At 38.2% G+C, this 17,556-nt stretch overlaps 1 non-coding gene across 1 annotated transcript; it reads right to left on the bottom strand.

Moving 5' to 3' along the window:
* Positions 1-5,177: 5,177 nt before the first annotated feature.
* LOC122060352 lies at positions 5,178-5,284 on the bottom strand. The gene has a single exon (XR_006134371.1). It is a non-coding gene; the product is annotated as a small nucleolar RNA R71 (small nucleolar RNA).
* Positions 5,285-17,556: the final 12,272 nt, after the last annotated feature.

Raw genomic sequence — 17,556 nt, 5'->3', positions numbered from 1 at the left:
GAAAAGCTAGGTATGGATGGAATCTTGGTGTACAAACCATGTTAAGGTTGTGGGATGCGTATTCTACCCTCCCGGTGTTGTTGTCGAGCTCGAACCAAGCCCGGTGAGCTTCGACAACATGTAATGCCAAAAGACAGACTAGGGTTTTGATCGTTCGATCAATGTATCTCCCAAACGGCTCAGAGCAATTATAATTTTCTTGGATTAGAATGATTCTAGGAACATCCCCTACAAACTCCATGGAACAAATCCCAATAATCGGGCCCAAGTTGAAAAGCCCTAAATTAGTTGGACTGACCTGAACCACCATCGAAAATAGCCCACCGGATCCACTGGGTCTATTTCTGGTGGCATATTTTTGGTGGACATATGAGCCTTATGTGCTCTCTGTCACCTCCACTAGAAACAGGACTGATATTTCTAGTGGAAATGCCCTGTTTCTGGTGGGTGTTTTCGGTGACAGTACTTTCACCTAGGAACTGTGTCTGTACCCTTTGGGGGTGTCCTGTGTGGGTCCCTCTCGATGTTTTGGACGTGTACTGATGTACGATTCCTTGTGTCTAGGATAGTGAAGCGCACGTGGCCCAAAGCCAGAATTGAATTGATCGATCAATGGTCGTACTTGAACCTGAACACACTCGATCGTAAAATAGGTGAGGGAAGGACTGTGTTTATTTCTAAAATGTTTATTACCATTAAATTTCTCACATGTTTAGAATTATATATTTAAATGTAATTATTCAAATATGAGTATGATATGCTACATTGTCATTTTATAATTTTGATATGAATTGTATGGAAACGTATGATGGGATCCGGTGTGGCAGAGGTGGTACCGGTACCATGATCATCGTGTGTTTAGATGTGTGTGTATGTGCGAGATAGAATCCGGCATGGCCAAGGTGGTACCAGTGCCATGATTGCTGTATATATGTTGTATTCATGCTTGATTATGTGCATTAGAGTTAGTTGTAGTCGTGAGTTACACTTTGTGGCCAAGGTCTCGCTGGTATCGTGTACCCCGGGACTACATTTGGAAATAGATATGCTTTGTGGCTGAGGTCTTGCCAGTGTTGTGTAATCCATACTCAACTGTGATATGTACGCTAGATTAGGTAAACGGTCTTGGGTTACACTCTGTGGCCAAGGACTCTCTGGTATCGTGTACCCGGGTCTGTATTTGAAGATGGATTACACTTTGTGGCCAAGGTCTCTTTGGTGTCGTGTAATCCATACTAATTGTATCATTATGAAGGCATATAGTATACATATGGCTAGGTATCACTCCATATGCTACGCACCCTTTTCAATAGGGGTTGAGGTGTTGGATAACCCATTGTGGTATGTTTGATGTGTCTTTTCAAAGTGCCACTCCCGCAGTACGATGTGATTGTTACCAGAGGCGGGAACCTGTCCAGCGTGGCCGATGTGTTACCAGTGCCGTGACTGCCAGGAGGGAGTTATCAGGGATTTGTTGGGTGACTCATGGATGCATACAGGGACCGACAGGCTTTTAGTCACGGCTAGAGTTTGTATCACTGTTTAGTCAATGTCATTTCTGAGATGAGAGATACAGTCAAATACACCGTAGTAGCATTTACTAGAGTTAGTTTGTATTGTTAGGTGGATAATAAATAAATGAACTGCATCACGAGCATTATGGACTTTGTGTTTAATTTCCGTAATCAGGCATTATAAATTATTACTGCTATCATCTTGCTTGGATGTGTTTGACCCCACCCCTCACTGAGAGAGCTGGAAAGCTCACCCCACGTATACACCCCTTTTTAGATGATGATACAGGTACCGTGGTGCCAATGGTGGGTGACCTAGTATCTTCTGGGTCAGAGTTTGGTGTGAGCGACTGGTGGATGCCAGGAGCAAAGGAGCACGATCAGGACTGTGCTTGTGATCACTGTGCTTATGCCGCACCGTGAGATTGTACATCATCTTTTGATACTTTTGGATATAGCTGTGGATTGTATATATTCTTGAGATTATATTATATGTCATGGATGAATGTAACAAAATAACTCGGTTATTGCTATTATATTACCATTAGATGTTTTCCCACTTTATTTATAATTTCACTACTATACTCTGATTCCGCTGCTTATATTGGTTTGTGTTGTGAGATTGTGAAAATGTTAAGGTACTGCTATCAGAGATCCTAGTAGGTTGTAAGACAGGTACGTGTCTTACTCACACCGCCAGTATTCCTAATGGTAAATTGGGTCTACTAGGTAGGAGTGGGGTGTGACATCTGTTGTTCTACTTCCCCTCTTCACCCTGCCTTTTGGGAACATAGGGGTTGTTTCTTTTGCATTCCCACACATTCAAGACTTCATCCACATGAATACAACTGATGAGCACATTTATGTTTGAAATCTAGTGTAGTAAAACATGCATTTTACATATTTAGAATGGATCTACCTTGGGTTTTTCTCTCTTTTTGCAGGTTTTATATTTTCAAGGCCTTAAGGACTATCAGGCGCTACATCTCCAATTTTACACATAAAGAAGTCCTATTTCTTTTCATGGTTGCGAGGAGGAAAAAATTCTGAGCATAATGGACATGTTCAATTGCAAGTACACATTCGTTTGGTCAACCGTACAAGTGATTATTCTTTTCGGGCCAGAAAAAGAATAATGGATCAGAACTGAACTAAGATGCAGAACCAGTCCATCTGTAGTTGTCCCAAGGGTATAAGAAATATTCCAAATGCCAACAAGGATTGATGGACCACATCCTTAAGTGATTGAAGATTCGTTTTTGGTAACAACAACTACCTAGCGTAGTTGATGAATTGTGGTGTGTAAAATCTCTTGCTTATTAGGAGGTCTCAAGTTCGAATCTCTTAGCTGCCATTTTTTTGAGGTTTTTTCTAGAAGATTTTTTCTTTCCTACTCATCACTTAAAGGAGGTCGACCAAAATGGTTGTACGCAAGTTTGAAGAAGAGAGAGAAAATAAAGAGAAAAAAATATGAAAGAAGAAAAAAAAAAGAAAAGACTAGGGCATGGATGGAATTTCCCATTAAAATAAATATTTTCCAAATCCAAGCAAGAAAAATAGGCCAAAGGGGATTTCTTGCACAAGAAGAGAGAGAAAAATAGAAAAAGGAAGAAAAAATAGGAAAAAAAAGGCAAAAAAAATCGTGGGAGATCTCTCTCCACACATTTCCTCTCTTCTCTCTCCTCCACCTCATCAACAAGATAAAAAAAATCATTTTTTTAGAAGCTAAAATCGTTAGCTTCCCTCCCCCATTCTCTATATAATAGAATTAACACAAGGGGAGGAGGCACTTCATTCTTCTTCTAGGGTTTTTTCTTAGTTGCTCTATCTCTTTCTCTAGTTTTCTCTTTCTCTAGCTCTAGTTCTAGGTTTATGTTTTAAACACTTTTGTAAGTTCTTTTTATTCAATTAATAAGCACTTTTGTTTTTTATTCAATCTTTTATTTTTATTCTTTAAACAATTGAAGTTGTAATTTTCAAGTTCTAGTTTTAGGCTTAGTTCTAGGTGACAAGAATAAGCTATGAAGTATGTCTTTCAAGTTCAATTTTTTTCTTCAGATTTGTTTTCTCTAGTACTAGAAATTTCAGATTTGATTTATTCCAGATCTGGTTTTTAGTACTGGTAGTATCTCAAATCGATCATATTTTTAGTTCAAGGGTTGAAGTTCAAGTACGTAGGCTCTTTCAGTAGTCTTCTCTCCCCCTCCTAGTCCCTTTTTTGACTACCATTTCTTGTTTAATCTAGGATTTTAATTTCAGTCGTTACATTATTGCTATCCCTTTCCCCAAAGTTCATGGTTAGTGTATGTGTTGGCTTTACCCCTCCTAGCCATAGAACTATCATTTTATTATTTTTATTTTAATTGTCTCATTTTCCCTAAAGCCAAGTAGAGTAACCCTTGTAAGAGTGACTCTCTGGCCAAGTAGGGAAGCTCATATTATGATGCATCCCTCGGGCTAAGTAAAGAAACCTACTTGTGAGTCTCTCTCTAGCTTTATCCCCTTTCTTTTACTTTATTTTTATTTCAGCATTTTTTTTCCTTCGTTACTTTTTAATTACGTGGGGTGTTTATTTCTAGCTGTTTATTTATTTAATTTTAATTATGTGGCTTGCGTATTTAAATACTTAGATGATGAATGGTTAGGATGTTATTTTAGATACATATGTTTAGGACGGTAATTAGAATTAGATCACAACCATTAATCGGTTCACTTTCACATTATCAAAATAAGCAAAAAAATAAAGTGGCTGCTCTTCCTATGTTCGACCCGTAGCTACACTGATTTGTACGCTTGTGGTTACATTTTAAAATCTCAAACAAGTTTTTGGCACCGTTGCCGGGGAGACAGTTTCATGTTATTTTTCGCTTTCTTTTGCTAAATCGGAGTGCTTTGTTTGCTTTGTTTTGTTTTTTCTTTTCTTTTATTGAATTCCTGAGAAGAACAACTTGCAATAATAGTTGTATCGGTGGAGGTAGCCATGCCTCACAGTATGATAAATATTGGTTTCTCCCTGTAGCAGTACCTTAGGAATTGAACTGAGCAACCCCGGATCCCTGCCGGTAAGCTCCCAAAAAACAAAAAAAAATCAAAAAAATTAAAAAAATCATAAAAAAAAGTTTTACTATCCATTATTTTGTGCTTATCTTACTCTAATTGTGGGTAGTTTTCTATTGCATGAGTGTTATGTGGGTACGTAATACTAAGAATCGGTTAAAAAGAAGAGATCCAACAAGTAGTGACCCTATACGTTTGCTCTCTTTAAAAGCTTTCAATATGGGAGACCAACATCAAAACCCTTCACCTAAATCTCTAAAAGATAGGTTCTACCCTGCTAGAATAGCCCAACCTTCCTGCATAGTTCTATCACAAGCCCAGGGCAATAATTTTGATCTCAAATCTCAATACATCACTATGTTGCCCCACTTCCACAGGTTAACCTCTGAGGATGCATACCTATTTCTAAGGGAACTTGAAGAGGTGTGTGTTCTAATTAAGATCCAACAGCTTTCTGATGATGCTGTCAAGCTTAGGTTTATCACTTTTGCAATAAAAGACTAAGCTAAGAAGTGGTAGTATGGGTTACCCACAAATTTCATATCCTCATGGGAACAGTTCATAGTTGTCTTCCTTAAGATTTTTTTCTCAACTCACAAGACCAATAAGCTCAGAAGTGATATCCTTTAGTTTAGGTAAAAGCTTAGTGAGTCCTTTTCCAAACTTATGGAGAGATTCAAGGATCTACTCCAAGAATGCCCTCACCATGGCCTAGACTTATGGCATTTTTGTCAAATAATTTATGAGGATATTGATTACCCAACTAAACAAATGATAGAGTCTATGTGCCCTGAGGGATTCACATCCTTTACAGATAAAGGAAAGGTGTGGAAATTCTTACTTGACTTAGCTGACAAAACCCATGAGTGGGGAATCAACCCAAGAGAGTGAAAGAACCATAGGAGGGAAAGGATATTTTGTGGATGGGATAGTAGCCAAGGAAGCCCATTTGGATAGCCTAAACAAGAGGATTGAGGATATTGTTCCTAGAGAGCCATCATCATCCAATTTGGTTAAGATTTGTGCTTGGTGTCAGTCCCCTAGCCATGTCATAGAAGAATACCCCAACACCTCTGGGGGCACTTTTAATGATAGTGTTAATGCCTTATACCAGAATAATCCATATAGTAACACCTACAATCCAGGATGGAGAAATCACCCAAATTCCTCTTAGAATCAGGCAACCAAGCAGGGCTTTCAATTTTCATAATCAAGGTCAACCTGGACCCCAAAGGCCTCCCTTTGCACAACAATATTTTTCCCAAAATACTTTTCCTAAGTCAAATGTAGGACCTCAGGCTAGTTTTCTTAGGGCCCCTCTCCTATCATCTTATCAGCAACCCCCTGGGTTTACCAACACTGGAGAGGAGTGTAGAATAAGTGACTTGAAAAAAAATATGGTCCTCCTCATGACAAGCCATCAAAATCTTACGAGAGAACTCACCCAATTTATCTCAATTATGCGTGAGAGGGAGAAAGGAACTTTACCCAGTCAACCAGAGCCTAACCCTAGGCATCATCAGCTTGTTAGTTCACAAGCACCAACTAATGCACCATTGAATATAGTACAAGGTCTGACCCAACAAGGGCCCTCTAACCAATGTAATGTTGTTTATGCCCTTATGAGTGGAAGAGAGTACCAGCATAGCATTCCTAAATCCTCCCCATCTATTACTCCTGTTAACTCTCCTTCAGTTGAGGACACAAGTGTGCCTCTTGTTCCAGGTTCGTCTGATGAACCTAAAGATTCTTTTGAAATTAAAGATGATTTGGTTGAGAAAATAAAAAAAGATTCTTCTAAAAAAGGGCAAATCCCTAACAATCCTTATGTTCCTCCTGTCCCATTTTCTAATCGATTGGTAAACAAAAAGAAGATTGCTTCCATGGATAAAATTTTAGAAGTCTTCAAAAGGTAGAAGTGAACATCCCTCTTTCGGATGCCATATCCCAGATCCCCGCCTATACAAAGGTACTGAAAGATTTGTGTACTCACAAACGTATCACTAGTGTGCCCAAAAATGCGTTCTTAGCAGGTAGTATTAGTTCCATAATTACTCAGCCTATAGAAGCTAAGTATAAGGATCCAGGGAGCCCTACCATATCTTGTGTCATAGGCAACACCTACATTGAGCATGCTTTACTTGACCTTGGTGCAAGTGTGAATCTTTTACCTTACCATGTGTACAAGCAACTAGGATTGGGAGAATTGAGAGCCATTAGAAGTACTCTTCAGTTTGCAGATAGGTCTGTTAAGATTACTAAAGGGATGGTTGAGGATGTCTTACTAAAGGTGGGGAAATTTATTTTCCCTGTTGATTTCATAGTGTTAGATACCAAGCCCTTCTCAACCAATGATGAGATCCTAATAATTCTAGGAAGACCATTCTTGGCTACCAGTAATACAGTAATCAATTGCCGGAATGGTTTTCTAAGGTTATCTTTTGGCAACCAAACTGTTGAGTTCAACATGTTTAGGATAGGCAAGCAACCACATATGAAACAAGAGATCAATATGCTTGAGGATTTTCTGGATTTTTCTGATGATTTAATTACCAACTTTGATATTGATTTTGATTCAGAATTCCAAGAGTGTATGGATGAGTTGGATGATGATAGTGAAAATTTCTTTTCTGAAGTCTTGAGTCTTCACATACCTGTGGAGCCCTTAGGACCCCTTTCCAATTCCATTCCCAAACCTTCCATAGTTGAGCCTCCTAAGCTAGATCTTAAGAAGTTACCATCTAATTTGAGGTATGCTTTCCTAGGGCCTGACCAAACTCTTCCTGTAATAATTTCTTCAAATTTGACTTCTAGCCAGGAAGAGGAGTTACTTAAAGTGTTAAAAGATAATAAGGAAGCCCTAGGTTGGACCATGGCTGATATCAAGGGTATAAGCCCTTTTATTGTGTAACATCATATACATCTTATGGAGGATTCCAAACTATCCATAGAACTCCAAAGAAGAGCTAACCTAGTGATGATGGAAGCCATTAAGAAAGAGATCCTAAAGTGCTTGGATCATTGAATAATTTATCCTACTTCTAACAGCCAATGGGTAATCCCAGTTCACATCATGCCTAAGAAGTCTAGGTGACTGTAGTTCCCAGTGCCAATAATGAACTAATTCCAACCCATGTCCAATCAGGGTGGAGAGTGTGCATAGACTACAGGAAACTTAATGTGGTAACCTGGAAGGACCACTTTTTATTGCCATTCATTGACCAGATGTTAGAGAGGTTAGCTGGACATGAATACTATTGTTTTCTTGATGGATATTCCGGCTATAACCAGATCCCAATTGCTTTAGAGGACCAACATAAGACCACTTTTACATGCTCATATGAAATATTTGCTTATAGGCGTATGCCCTTTGGGCTTTGCAATGCCCTTGTTACGTTCCAACGATGCATGATGAGCATCTTTTTGACATGGTCGAAAAATTATTAGAAATATTTATGGATGACTTTTCAATTCATGGGAATTCCTATTCTGAATGTCTTCATCATCTTTCCCTAGTTTTGAAAATGTGCATATCTAAGAATTTGGTTTTAAATTAGGAGAAATGTCATTTTATGGTTAAATCTGGTATTGTTTTAGGCCATGTAATATCCAAGGAGGGAATTAAGGTAGATAAAGCCAAAGTGGATTTAATTGATAATTTACCACCCCCTCATCTGTTACAGACGTTCGGTCTTTTCTAGGGCATGCGGACTTCTACAAAAGGTTTATTAAGAATTTTAGTCAGTTAGCCTGACCTCTTACTTCATTACTTGCCAAAGATCAAACTTTTGAGTTTTCTAAAGAGTACCTAGAATCCTTTAAACAACTTAAGAAGGAGTTAACCAATGCACCCATTGTTCAACCACCTGTTTGACTGAACCTTTTGAACTGATGTGTGATGCTTCGGATTTTGCCATAGGAGCAGTTTTGGGTCAAAGGATTAATAAGTTGCCCACTGTCATTTACTATGCTAGTAGGTCCTTAAATGATGTACAAATCAATTATATAACCACTGAAAAAGAATTTTTAGCTATTGTGTTTGCATTAGAAAAGTTTCGATCTTACTTAGTTAGTTCACATGTGGTAGTGTGTACTGATCATTCTGCTCTTAGATACCTAGTTCAGAAGAAGGATGCCAAAGCCCATCTCATTAGGTGGGTTTTACTTTTGCAAGAATTTGATTTAGAAATTAGGGATAAGAAAGGAGTTGAAAACCTAGTTATAGACCATTTATCCTGGCCTCCCAGTTCCTTGACTGTCGATTCTCCAGTCAACGAGAACTTTCTAGATGAACAATTATTTGCAGTGTCCAATGAACCATGGTTTGCTGACATTGTCAACTTCTTAGTTTCAGGTGTGACTCCGGATCACTGGTCCACCCAAGATAAGTATAGGTTTCATTCTCACGTTAAGCACTTCTTCTTGGATGATCCTTATTTCTTTAAGATATGTCCGGATCAGATTATCCGACGATATGTTCCTGATTATGAGCAACATTCTATTCCCTCTTTTTGCCATGATTATGCATGTGGTGGATACTTTGGACCTAAGAAGACTGCCGCAAAGGCTCTCCAATGTGGATTTTATTGGCCCACTCTTTTTAGAGATGCTTTTGATTTTTTCAAGGCTTATCCCGCCTGTCAGTCTTTTGGCCGTATCAATAAAATGAACATGATGCCCCTCAATCCTATTTTGGTAGTTGAGATCTTTGATATAGGGGGCATCGATTTCATAGGACCATTCCCTAATTCCTTTGGGAATTTGTACATACTTTTGGCCGTTGATTACATTTCTAAATGGATAGAAGCCATACCTTGTAAATCTAATGACCACAAAGTGGTGGTCCAGTTTCTCAAAGAGAACATTTTTTCCGCTTTGGTGCACCACGTGCAATAATTAGTGATAGGGGTACTCATTTTTACAATCAACCTTTTGAGGCCTTAATGAAAAAGTATGGGATCACCCATAAGTTATCTATCCCTTATCACCCCTAAACTAGTGGCCAAGTGGAGGTGTCTAATAGGCAGATCAAACAAATCTTAGAGAAAACTGTTAATCCCAACCGTAAGGATTGGTCCCTTAGGCTCATTGATGCCTTGTGGGCCCATCGGACTACATTCAAGACCGACCTTAGTCAGTCTCCCTACCATTTGGTGTATGAAAAAGTTTATCATTTACCAGTTGAGTTGGAGCATAAGGCCTTTTGGGCCATCAAGAAGCTCATCTTTGATTTGTTTGATGCGGGAATTCATCATAGGCCTAACTATTTGAGTTAGAGGAACTTAGAAATGATGCCTATGAAAGTTCTAGGATTTACAAGAAAAAGACCAAAGCTTTCCATGATAAGCATATTTTACGTAAATCTTTTATAATTGGTGATAAGGTCTTATTGTACAACTCTCGATTGCATCTTTTCCTTGGTAAGCTTAGATCCTGATGGGATGGACCATTTATTGTCCATAATGTGTATCCCCATGGGGCTGTGGAGATTCTAAATCCAGGAACAGGGGTAATTTTGAAGGTTAATGGTTAGTGTTTGAAACCATTCCTTGAGTTTCCTACTACTGGTAGTGAAGAGGTCATGGATTTCCATGAAACTCTTTACACTGATGACTAACTTTTAATCAGGTATGACCCCCTTGCATTGTCTTCGCTTTTAATTCTTTCCATGCATTGAAGACATTGCATGACTTAAGTGTGGGGGAGGGAAACTAGTTTGTGTTTTTTCCACTTTGTTTTGTTTGTTTTTCATTTTTCTTTTTTTTTTTCTTTTTTTTAGCTTGCTAAGGATGAAGTCCTACTTTGGCTTTTGGTTAATGATCATACCATTCGATTGCTTGATGTATGAAAATAAAAGTTTTGATTAAGGTACCCATTTTGAACGTATAAAAACCCTGTTGAGAAGAAAGAAACAAGCCTGTGTCTTGAGATGGGACTTTCTTTTGAAAAAAAAGAGACCCCTGTTTTATGGTGTTGGACCATATTTAAGTTTGTGGGTTCCTTGTACATTTGATTTGGAGTTGAGACCTTCTTTTTAATTTGGCATGAGTTTGAAATAACCTAGAGGGGGGTGAATAGGTTATACTAGTGGAATTTAACTCTTTTCGATGAATAGGTCACAAGTGTGACTGTAAGTTAAAACAATGCAGAGTAAATAGAACAAGTACAACCACAAAACACAAGATTTATAGTGGTTCGACTCAATCCTAGTCTAGTCCACTCCCTACAAGAATCCTCTTGTAAGGTATTCCACTAGTTCTCCCTTTCAGTACGGTAGGTAGGGAAGAAAACCTTTACAATCTTTTTCACGGATAAGAGTATCCTTGTAAATCCCCTTTACAGGCAGAGAGGCACCTTTACAACTCTTTTGGAGTTAGAGAGACACCTTTCTCTTTTTAGGATAAGAGAATCCTTACAATCCTAAGTACAGTCTAGAATTGAAAAAAAAAAACATAAATAAATAGGAAATAGTAGAATAGGAGGAATACCTCAAGTGTGGTGTAAATAATGAGAATGAGAGATGAATGATGCACCTTTTGTAAAGTCCTCTCTTATGGCTTTGACTTGCACAGGAGAGAGTAGAGGAATTTGATTAAGACTTGAGCTTTTTGTTGGGATTGGTGTAATCGAATAACTCAAGTAGAATATACTAATCTTAATAACTCTTGAATGCTTGCAATACTGCTCTTAAAGCTCTTTCTTAACCATTATTTAATTAAGAGCGGTTTGGGTATTTATAGGTGAACTTAGTGAAGCATTTTAGGCAGGAAATCAGGCTCTAACGGATGTATTCTGGGACCACCGGTCGATCGCCATTGGTAGCCGATCGACTGCCAAGAGCCGTTGAGGCAAAATATAGCCATTGGGGTACTTTCAGGCAGTCACCGATCAACTAGGACTATCTACCGGTTGATCGGCTATGGTCTCGGACAGTTTTGGTCGACCGGGGCTTCCAGCCGGTCGACCGCCAATATGACATACTCTGTTTTGACAGAATGCTGTCATACTGACCAATTGTCAGTGTTTTGACCATAAATTTTTGGTCCGACCTCAGATTGATCTGAGATCAGTTGGTTGGAATCAAAAATCAATTTCTTACAACTCTTATGAAGGTTTCATCTCCTGATACTAATTTTAAGATTCCCTAAAATACCCTTCAATCAGGTTAATGTGGTTTTCACAGAATTTCACTAGAACACATTTTTCCTAATATGTTCCTCACCACTTAGAGACTTTCCATACTTGGTCAAGGTATGCTCTATGCTCATTCTAGTATGATGCAATGCACATGCATGTGATGAGTGCATATATATATGTGGAAGTTACAAATTACATTAAAAATGACCAATCTATCCTAGTGGTCTTTTTCTTTACTTGAACCTTCCACTCTTTGGCACTTTATCTTCTTTTCTTCTTGTTTGCAATTCCATGTCTTTAAGCTTCATGTCTTGATTCGACCTTCTAAGTGTTTCTTCAAGCTAATTACACTTTCTTCAAGCTAATCACATTTTATCAAACCAAGTTAAAGATGTATGTTTGTTTGTTAACACCAAAACATAGCAAGGAGTGTGGACATGTTTCCCAACAATCTTCCCCTTTTTGGTGATGACAAACAAACACAGGAAATAAAACCAAATACAAGAAATGACAGTAACACTGTGTAAAGGTCAATAATATAATTTAATTCAGTACCAGAAAATAAACAAGGATAGTAAATAAGGATAGATATTGTCATTTCCATAAGAGTAAACAATTAAAGATAGATACTGTCATACTGTCATTTCCATATACTGTCATATTGTCATTTTCAGGAAGAGTAGTAGAGTAATAGATGTTCTCCCCCTTTTGTTAACAGCAAAAAGGGAATCAAAACGACACAAGAAATTAAAATACTCCCCCTGAGTATGTGCCAAAAAAAAAAAATATAACACATAGAAAAGTATCATAAGTTCAACTTCGTATCGTAGAGTATAAAAAAAAAACATAAACGACTGAAACAAACACGAAGTTCTAAAAAATGACTCCTAATCCGCTGCATCCTTATCCTCCGTGTCCTCCTCTTTGTCTTCTTCTTCGTCATCTTCATCTTCCTCATCATTGAGTAGGAGCTTGAGAATCTCATTCTGCTTTCTTTCCATTTTTTCCAATTGGGCAAGGATGATGTTTTCAACTTTCTAAAGATCAGCAACGGTCGCATAGGCTGATGTCTCATCACTTCCTGGTTGTTGTGGCTGGCTGGGTCCAACAACAGTCTTTTTGGAGTTTGTGGGTTGTTGGGGAAGAAGTTGCATCTTGCGAATAGTGGAAAGATTGATCTATTGAGGAAACGGGTCAAATGATTCACCAGAAAAATCTACATGAAAGTGGTCCATGATTTGGCAAATCATCCTTCCATAGGGAAGATTTCCCTTTTGAAGTCTATCACCATGGATAATCATGGTTTTGAGCAGAATGTAAGGAAGGTTGATGGTTACAGTCTTGCAAACACAGTAAGTGAGATAAGCATGAAATGGGGAGACTTCATCTCTATAACCACTCTTTGGGAGGATGTTGTAGGAGATGATGAGATTTACAATCCTCCCTATATCGGTGAGTTCCTTAGCCTTAATTTTGTGAGTATTAGCATATTCCTTCATGATGCTAGAATACACACAGTTAACATCCATGAATTGTTCTATGTAGGTGTTGGGTTGGTAGTATTTTAGTTCCCCTGCCACAGAAATGTCTAGGATTTCTCCTAAAATCATGATGTCTATATCTATAGGAACTCCCTTAACATAGAAATGGACTAGAAGGTTGTCACCTTCACCAGAGAAAGTAAGGTTACAAAAGAACATTTTGACAAGGTGGGGATAACAGTGAGAGTCAAGTTTGAGAATGTTGTTTCATCCCAAAGCATCAAACAAGTCTTTGATGTCATACCTGGACAAAGAGTTGGAATTGATGGTCCTACCTTGCTCTATATTTTGAGAGATGTAGAGATCCCATGATTCTTGAGCAATGGAGGAGGAGAACCATATATCTTTGTCAGAGGCCTTCCTTTTTCCCTTCTGAGCTACCATTTTCTTGCCTCTGTGTGGGCAGTGAGAGTCCATGATGATTGGAGGCGTAAGAGGGGAAGAGATCCAAGGGTTTTAGGAGACGGATAGGAAGGGATCTTGAGAGATCTAGGTTAGAAAGAAGTTCTAAGCTAGGGTTTTGGGAGAAGAAGAGTCGAAATGGGGTTTTAGGCCAAACAGGGTTTTAAAGGTGGAAAAAATGGTTCAAAAAAATCGATTTAAAAGAGTTTGGAATCGAATTTTTGATGGCGTCGGTCGACCGATTATATTGTGGCGGTCGATCGGTAACCCTTTCGATTAGAGGCAGTCGACCAGAAGTTTTAGGCGGTCAACCGGTAATCTATTCGGTCAGTGCCAATCGACCGGTATATTGGGGTGGTCGACGGGTAGAGTTCAAAAAGCTCGAGAACCTAGAAAATTATGGATGTGGAAAGGATTTTTCAAGTCTAGGCTTTTGGAAAAGAATATTCAAGAAGGAATGTATATTCATTCAGCCAAACGGGTTGCAAATGCCAAGCTCCTTCCTTAGGAAACTAAAACGCTCTTCACCAAGTGGTTTAGTGAATAAATCTGCGAGTCGTTTCTCAGTTTCAATGTATTCTAGAGAGACATCGCCATTTTGAATGGTGTCTCGTAGAAAGTGGTGTCGAATATCAATGTGCTTTTCCCTTGAGTGTAAAATGGGATTTTTACTCAAGTTTATGGCACTGGTGTGATCACACATAATTGGGCAAGATTTGAAACTCACTCCAAGGTCTTGGAGATTTTGCTTCATCCAAAGGATTTGAGCACAACATCTACCAGCTGCAACATATTCAGCTTCTGTGGTAGATAGAGCAATGGAGTTTTGTTTCTTGCTAAACCAAGAGACAAGGCAAGAGCCGAGAAAGTGACAAGTACCACTGGTACTTTTTCTGTCAATATGGCAACCTGCGAAGTCAGCATCTGAAAGCTGACCAAGTCAAACGGTTGGTTTTTGGGGTACCATAACCCAACATCACATATGCTTTTCAGATATTTAAAAATTCTTTTTATAGCAGTGAGGTGAGATTTCTTAGGATTAGCTTGAAACCGAGCATATGCACATACACTGTACATGATGTCAGATCTACTTGCTGTTAGATATAGAAGGCTCCCAATCATGCCTCTATATCTAGTTACATCATCAGAAGTTGCATCCTCATCCTTGGTTAGTTTCAAGGATGAGCTCATCAGAGTGTCTGAAGATTTTTGACTGTTAATGTCAAATTTCTTTAGCAGCTCCTTGGTGAACTTGCTTTGATTTATGAAAATTCCATTATCATTTTGTTTTATTTGAAGTCCAAGGAAGAAATTTAACTCTCCCATCATACTCATTTCAAATTCATTGCTCATTTTGTTACTGAAATCAGTACACATTCTCTCGTTGGTTGAGCCAAAGATGATATCATCTACATAGATTTAAACAATGAGTATGTCATTCTTCAAGTTCTTCACGAACAGGGTTGTGTCAATCCTCCCCCTTGAGAAGCCACTTTCTATAAAGAAAGTACTTAATCTCTCATACCAAGCTCTAGGGGCTTGTTTGAGGCCATACAGAGCTTTCTCAAGTTTATAGACATGATGTGGAAACTTAAGGTCTTCAAAACCAGGAGGTTGAGCTACATATACCTCTTCTTGAATGTATCCATTCAAGAAGGCACTTTTGACATTTGATATAATTTAAAGTCCTTATGGCATGCAAAAGCTAGTAGCATTCTAATGGATTCTAACCATGCTACTGGTGCATAGGTTTCATCATAGTCTATTCCTTCTTACTGATTATACCCTTTGGCAACTAGTCTTGCTTTGTTTCTCACTATGTTCCCATCTTCATCCAGTTTATTGCGAAAGACCCACTTAGCACCAATGATGGTGTGGTGGTCAGGTCTTGGGATAAGTTCCCATACCTTGCTTCTTTCAAACTGGTGAAGCTCCTCTTGCATAGCTATAATCCAATCATTGTCTTTTAGTGCTTCTTCTATGTTCTTGGGTTCGATCCTTGAGATAAATGCAGTGTGATTGCATACCTCTCGGGTTTTAGATCTAGTCTGGATTTCTCCATCTAGATCCCTATGATGTTTTCTAAGGCATGATTCCTATGCGGAATGACTTCCTTAGGTAGTGTTTCTAATTTTTCTATGGTAACATCATTTGTATCATCAAGAGAAATATCATTAGCTTTGTTCTTAAGTTCATCAATTAGGATATCATCATCATCAACAAGAGATTTGTTTAAGTCATTAGGTAAAGATTCATCAAATCGTACATTCATAGATTCTTCAACCATTAATGATTTTTTATTAAAAACTCTATATGCCCTACTGTTGAGTGAGTATCCTAAGAATATTCCTTCATCAGATTTTGCATCAAATTTTCCAAGATAATTTTTGGTGTTTAAGATGAAACATTTACATCCAAAGACTCTAAAGTAGTCTAATTTTGGTATTTTACCAAAGTACAGTTCATAAGGTGTTTTAGAAAGTAAAGGTCTAAGAATTATCCTATTTAGTACATAACATGCTGTATTTACAGCTTCAGCCCAAAAATACTTAGGCAAAGAATACCCATTAAGCATAGTCCTTGCTGTCTCTTGTAATGACCTGTTTTTCCTTTCAACTATCCCATTAGATTGAGGCGTTCTAGGAGCGGAGAAGTTATGGTCAATACCATGCTTGTTGCAGTATAAGTCAAATTGACTTATATTGTCAAATTCTCCTCCATGGACACTCCTCACAGAGGTTACAGTATCCCCTTTCTGATTTTGCAGTCTGTTACATAGAGTTACAAATTCATCGAAGGCATCATTTTTATTTTTCAGAAAAACAGTCCAAGTGTATCTAGAGTAGTCATCAACGATTACTAAAGTATAATTTTTACCAGTCATACTAGATATATTGATAGGTCCAAATAAGTCTAAATGAAGTAGTTCCAATGGTCTAGAGGAAGAGACAATATTCTTCGACTTGTGGGAGACCTTGGTTTGTTTGCCTTTTTGACAAGTATCACAAAAATTGTCTATTTCATACTTGATTTTAGGGAGGTTCCTCACAAGATCCTTGGATGCAATGGTTTGAATCAACTTGACTATGTCTAAGCCTTCTATGCCATAATGAAGACTCACTATGGTTAGAAACCAAGCATGCATTCAAGGAACTTGCTTCATCAAGCATATAAACATAAATATTGTTTTTCCTAGTATTAGATTATCATTTGCATCTTTGATGCAACAATGGGAGACATTGAATTCTACTTTATATCCAATGCTACATAATTGACTTACACTTAGGAGATTATAATTCAAATTTTTCACAAAGTAAACGTTTGAGATTGAAATACCTCCAGGTTTTATTTTTCCAATACTAGCAATTTTTCTTTTGCTGTCATCTCCAAAGGAGACCCATCCTCCATCGTAGTCCCGTAAGCTTGAGAATAGGTTCTTGTTGGATGTCATGTGTTCGGAGCATCCACTGTCGATGACCCATTCAGCTTCCACCTTATTCTTCAAGCAAACCTATAACAGAAATTTAATCGTACATTGGTCCCCATAATCTCATGGGTCCATCATTGTTAGTGTCAAACTTTCTGACTGGAACCCAAATGGTTTTGTACTTTTTTAGGTCTTTGGTTCTGCCTTTGGAATGGCTTTAGGTTTCTTTGAGTCCTCTGCTTTTCATAAGATCCATTTGATCTTTGAGGAGTATAGTATCTTTGAAATCTATAGAGTCCTTGGTTTTGGTATTTCCCTTGTGGTCTATAGGTCTCCCTAGGATAGTTCTTATACACTTGGAATTCTCTTTGGGGCCTCTCAATAGAGTATTCTCTTTGAGGTTGGGATTTTCTATAAGCAAGGAATTTTGCACACCACAACTCACCAACTACGCTAGGTAATTGTTGTTACCAAAAAT

The sequence above is a fragment of the Macadamia integrifolia genome, chromosome 13 (assembly GCF_013358625.1).
Source record: "Macadamia integrifolia cultivar HAES 741 chromosome 13, SCU_Mint_v3, whole genome shotgun sequence".
NCBI lineage: Eukaryota > Viridiplantae > Streptophyta > Magnoliopsida > Proteales > Proteaceae > Macadamia > Macadamia integrifolia.
Note: the sequence above shows the minus strand (reverse complement) of the source record. Positions and strands in the feature narration are given on the sequence as shown.